The sequence below is a fragment of the Mus pahari genome, chromosome 1 (assembly GCF_900095145.1).
Source record: "Mus pahari chromosome 1, PAHARI_EIJ_v1.1, whole genome shotgun sequence".
NCBI classification, from domain to species: domain Eukaryota; kingdom Metazoa; phylum Chordata; class Mammalia; order Rodentia; family Muridae; genus Mus; species Mus pahari.
Genome location: NC_034590.1, coordinates 142,104,747 through 142,110,327, shown reverse-complemented (window position 1 = coordinate 142,110,327; position 5,581 = coordinate 142,104,747). Strand labels below are relative to the sequence as shown.

General features: G+C 38.5%; 1 pseudogene; it reads left to right on the top strand.

The window, feature by feature from the left end:
- The first annotated feature begins 1,304 nt into the window (after positions 1-1,304).
- On the top strand, positions 1,305-1,734 carry LOC110332444 (annotated as a pseudogene).
- The last annotated feature ends 3,847 nt before the right edge of the window (positions 1,735-5,581 follow it).

The window sequence follows — 5,581 nt, the reverse complement described above, 5'->3', positions numbered from 1 at the left end:
CATAAAATGTTTATGCCTCCTTCATTTTTCTTTCTCTTCAATGAATAAACAAACTATCCTCTATCACCTAGAAGACCCTGAGCAGAGAGCAGTAGATGACAGGAAGACACAGAAAGTATATAGAAAGCTAAGCACTGAGGGAAGAAAGAAGCAACCTCACTTTACAGAGAGGCAGCTTAGGCTAAGCTCTTATGTCTTTTCATTCCTTGAACTCTAGTCTGGAAACAGTTGAACCTTGACCTCAGCTGAGATGGGCAAGTGCACACAGGTGGCCTAACTCCTAATTATTTCATGCCTAGTAAGTGGCACTGTGTCAAGGTCTTAAGGATTCTAGTCTTTTGTTTGACCTTTTCCCCACTCTTTTTCTTTTAAACTAAACATCAACTGCTTTTTTAGCCCACAGTGATGTCTCTGGCTCCCTTTGCCACACACTATAGTGTACCAAACTTTAAGCTGTTGATTGTTTTGATTTGTGGAAGCATCTGTTGCTTTTGTAGCTTTTCATGTTCCCTACGACCTTGCTTCTAAACCTTTGCTGTTTATTATATGATATGTATTTACTATAGAGACAGGAAATGTCAGATGATATGATATGCTAACAATGATAAAAATAAGATAAAAATTAAAACATAACCAGATACAACTATGTACATTTTTAAAATTTTGAGCCCAGAGACTATCTATGTAGTGTATTATTTCATATATAATAAAATATTAAATATTGATAATAATGACTTAAAAAATTTAATTATGAATGTTTCAGATCTTAGGGCACTACATTGATTCGGATTTTACTGGCTCAGACACTGTAATTCTGAGATGGCACAATATTTATTACTTCATTTGAAGTAATTATCTTTCAATCTGGTGAATTTCTTAAAGCAAAACTAATAAAAATTAAAATTGTTTGAGTAGTCTGAATTAAACAATAACTATTCTTTCCGAGTAACTATTGATGGACACTGTTATATCAATAGAAATCAAAAGAAAAAATAAGCTTTAACAAGAAGCTATGAATGCTACAGAAAGTATGGTGTTTTCAAAGTCAAGATTTTATACCTACAAGCAATTGTTTTACCAATAATTTACGCTGGGAAAAATTCTTTGAAAATGAACACTGTTGGAGCTGAAGAGATGATTCAGCAGTTAAGAGCACTGACTGCTTTTCCTGAGGTCCTGAGTTCAAATCCAAGCAACCACATGGTGGCTCACAACCATCTGTAATGAGATAGGATGCCCTCTTCTGGTGTGTCTGAAGACAGCTTTAGTGTACTCATATAAGTAAAATAAATCTTTAAAAAAAAATGAACCCTGTTGCCCTTTTTCCTGTTCCTCACAAAGCCAAAGCCAAGGCCTTGAAAGCTAAGAAGGCAGCACTGAAAGGCATCCACAGCCACAAAAAGAAGGTCCGCACATCACCCACCTTCTGGTGGCCCAAGACCCTGCAGCTCCGGAGGCAGCCCAAATATCCTCCAAAGAGTGCACCCAGGAGAAACAAGCTTGAACACTGTGCTATCATCAATCCCACTGACCACCGAGTCAGCCATGAAGACAAGAGAGGACGACAACACGCTGTGTCCATTGTGGATGTCAAGGCCAACAAGCACCAGATGGAACAGGCTGTGAAGAATCTCTGTGACATTGATGTGGCCTGATGGAGAGAAGATGGCGTATGCACACTTGGCTCCTGATTATGATGCTTTGGATGTTGCCAGTAAGATTAGGATCATCTAAACTGAGTTCAGCTAGCTAATTCTAAATATACACTTTTTTTCACCATAAATTTAAAAAAAGAAAATGAACACTGTTTTATATGCCTCCCATATATTAATTTTTTATTGATATACTACTATTCACTAATATTTATATCTTGGTTTACAAAAGATATTACCATTGAAGAATCAAGAAACATAGGTATTTTTAAAAATTAGTAACTCAGACATAAGTAGATTTCTTTTTTTTAATTTTTTTATTATTATTATTTTCTTTATTTATATTTCAAATGATATCCCGAAAGTTTCCTATACCCTCCCCCCACCTCTGCTCCCCTACCCACCCACTCCCACTACTTGGCCCAGGCCTTGCCTTGTGCTGGGTCATATAAAGTTTGCAAGACCAAGGGGCCTCTCTTCCAGTGATGGCCAATTAGTCCATCTTCTGCTACAAATGCAGCTAGAGATACAAGCTCAGGGGGTACTGGTTAGTTCATATTGTTGTTCCACCTACAGGGTTGCAGCCCCCTTCAGCTCCTTGGGTACTTTCTCTAGCTCCTCCATTGGGGACCCTGTGTTCCATTCAATAGCTGGCTGTGAGCTTCCACTTCTGTGTTTGCCAGGCACTGGCATAGCCTCACAAGAGGCCCATAAGTAGATTTCTTAATTTCTTTTTATTATTATTTGTTTTCTCTTTCTTACACTCCAGATTTTATTCCCTTCCCAGTCCACCCTCAGACTTAGCTACGTTTTAAAATATACTCATTTGTGGATTATATGTTGTTGATCTTAATTTAATATCTCTTATCCTAAACCAGAAGGAGTACAAGGATATGTCTTCATTATTTAATATATACCTGGACCAATTTTTTCACAGTTCATTTCTTCTACCACAACCTCCATATCCATGATTATTAATTATCCATTAATTATTAAACAATAAATATTTGTCATTACAGTATAAATAAGACTTAAGACTGTCCATATTAATTGGCTCCAAACTACTTTTTATCTGGTCATTTATTTTGGATGATTTTCAAACTAACATATAAAAACTCACCATATTTCACCAGAAAGTCAGTACACTACTCCATAGCAGAGTTGGTTGTAGGTTATTTATCATCTTCTTCTTGTTGACTATTGGTGTGCCAGTTTGCACTCTTTTAAACAATGCAGTTTCAAACATTCTAATATATACCTTTGAGTATATGCACAGGCTTTTGCTTATACGGGTTTTTCACTTTAACATGTGAATGTATGGTGCTAATTACCTCTCAGTGGTCACCGTCTACGTGTATCCGTGATACCAGTGCCAGAGAAGGTCCAAGTGTCCCTGAAATTAGTGTCTGTCAGAGAAGGGATGCGGTCCCATACCGTTTCTAGCAGGAGATGTTACTAAACATCAGATTTCAACAGAACTCTATTACAGCTGTTCATCGAACATGGCAATGTTCAGGGGGCTTCAGTTTGCTTTCTGGAGCTATTCATGAAGTTAACTTTATCTGCTACGTATTCCCATGCCTTTCCACTTATCTTTCCTGCCTTATTTTCTAGATTTAAAAATCTTGTTAATATCTATGACAGCCACTGGTATCCACACTACTATTCTAACTAAGACAACTTCCTGGAAGATGTTTTTTTAAAACCAAGAGCCAAAGTATCAAACTGTCTTGAGAAATTTTATCCCAACTTCACGGTCCCATTAATAACCTGTTTCTCAAAGTGAGGTGCTTCTATACTTATATAACAGGCTGTATAAAATTTACTCTATATTGACTTATAATAGCTAGATATGGGAACAAAAAAATGGTGCATCTAAAGTATTCCTCCAAAAATTCTTGTGAGAAATGAGTTCATCAGAAATTACCAGACTGTTTTACACTTTCTAACATTATAAACAAACAAACAAACAAATAATAGGGGGCCAGTGTAATGGCCTAGCAGATGGGTGTTTGCCTCATCTCTAAGTACCTGTGTTCGATCCCCTGAACCCACATGGTGGAAGAAGAGAACAAACAAAAGCTGCCCTCTGTGATATGCACACATTCACACATACACACACACACACACACACACACATACACACAAATAAAAATTGTAATTACAAGTTTAGGTAGAACATGTTCTAGTAAAAATAACAAAATTTTCAATGTTCATGGAAACTAAACCCAGACACGGGATCTAAATGAATAGCATTCATAAGCTTTCCTCCATTGAGAAACAGGTTGGACACTTAGAAATGTATACTTTGGAAAGTTAGAATACTTGGCTTCTGGGGAAAGCTGCCCAAGCAAATGCTCTTTCAATAATTCATACACATTGAAATCTCCTAGATTATCTTTCCTTTTTAAGATTATCTATTGGATGGCAACTTCCTCCCATGAGATAAAGATTCTGCAAATCCAAGCCCCTAAGGGTTGATAGGTCTCCAGGACAGATAGCAGGAAGCTATGACACATAGATAATGCAAAGACATGGCTAGACACAAGAGTAAAGAGAGAGGAGACACGGGATTCAACTAAAGTCGAAAGACAAAGAAAACATCAGCTTCCAAACAAACTAATATTGAATAAGCAACTAGGATGCCCTTCCAGGGGGAGACTCTCCCACCTGTGCTCAGCTTTTCTTTGCTGTCTCTAGTTCTTTGTGTAGGGTTGAAACCTCCTGGTTTCTCTGACTTATGGCACTCGGCCCTAATCCACCACCACCATCCACGTTAGCATGTCTATTTATGTTATCGATCTTCAGCTCACATTTAGGAAGTCCTGTTGGCGAGAATTTCTGAGTGTAGCTTCTGATGTTCCTAGCAGATAAAATCTCACAGCAAACTCTCTGATCCTCTAGCACTTAACAATCTCTCTGCTCCCTTTTTCATAATGATTCCTGAGCCTTAGGTAAGGGAATTGTTATTATTGGATCATAATATCCATTTATTGCAGTTTTTCCATCTGTCTTTAGCACTGATCTATTATCCATGGTCCTGACTTTCCACACATTCAGAGTGAATATGCTAGACCATTTCTGGACCTATTGGCACTGTTGTTCTGTTCTGTTCTGTTTCTATTGCTGTCTTTTGACCACCTTGGACTTTGCATTACTCACAAATCACCTTCGATTACAGAGCCTTGGTGTATCATTCACATGACTCTTCTATGGGCATTGAGCAGATTCAGAGCTTTCCACTTCTCATCTGTCTCCTCATCTTTCTGCCTCTTCCAAAATATATTCCAAAGATCTCCAAGGAGAACACTTGAGAACTCCCTACAATTGTATTAATTGTTTTCCCTCATTTGTATTCTTATCAGGGTTATATTTTGAGGTCACTTTCCTATAAGCCTTCAAATTCTCCCTTGGTAGTATTGGGTTTCTATATGGCCATTGTTTTTGTTTATAAAATAAATGTCTCTATATTGCCTTCAAACACTTCTAAGTTAAAAATATCTTCATGACACTGTGCATTTCTAAATTTAAAGTTTAAGTCACAAGTAGCTCCTTAAAAATAGTCTATATCAACCAACCAGAGCCCCCAGAGCATCCAGGGACTAAACCACCAACCAAAGAATACACTTGGAGGGACCCATGGCTCCACGCACTTATGTAGCAGAGGATCGCCTTATCTGGAATCAATGGGAAGGGAGGCCCTTAGTCCATCGGCTACAAGATGCCCCAAGGCAGGGGAATGCTAGGGCAGTGAAGGAGGAGTTGGTTGGTAGGAAGCTCCCTCATAGAAGCAGGGGGGAGGGGACAGGGGGTTGCAGAGGGGAAGCTGGGAAGGGGGATGTAATGGTTTGTCTATTCTTGGACTAGGGAGTGGCACCATTTGGAGGTGTGACCTGGTTGGAGTAGGTGTGTCATTGTGGGTGTGAACT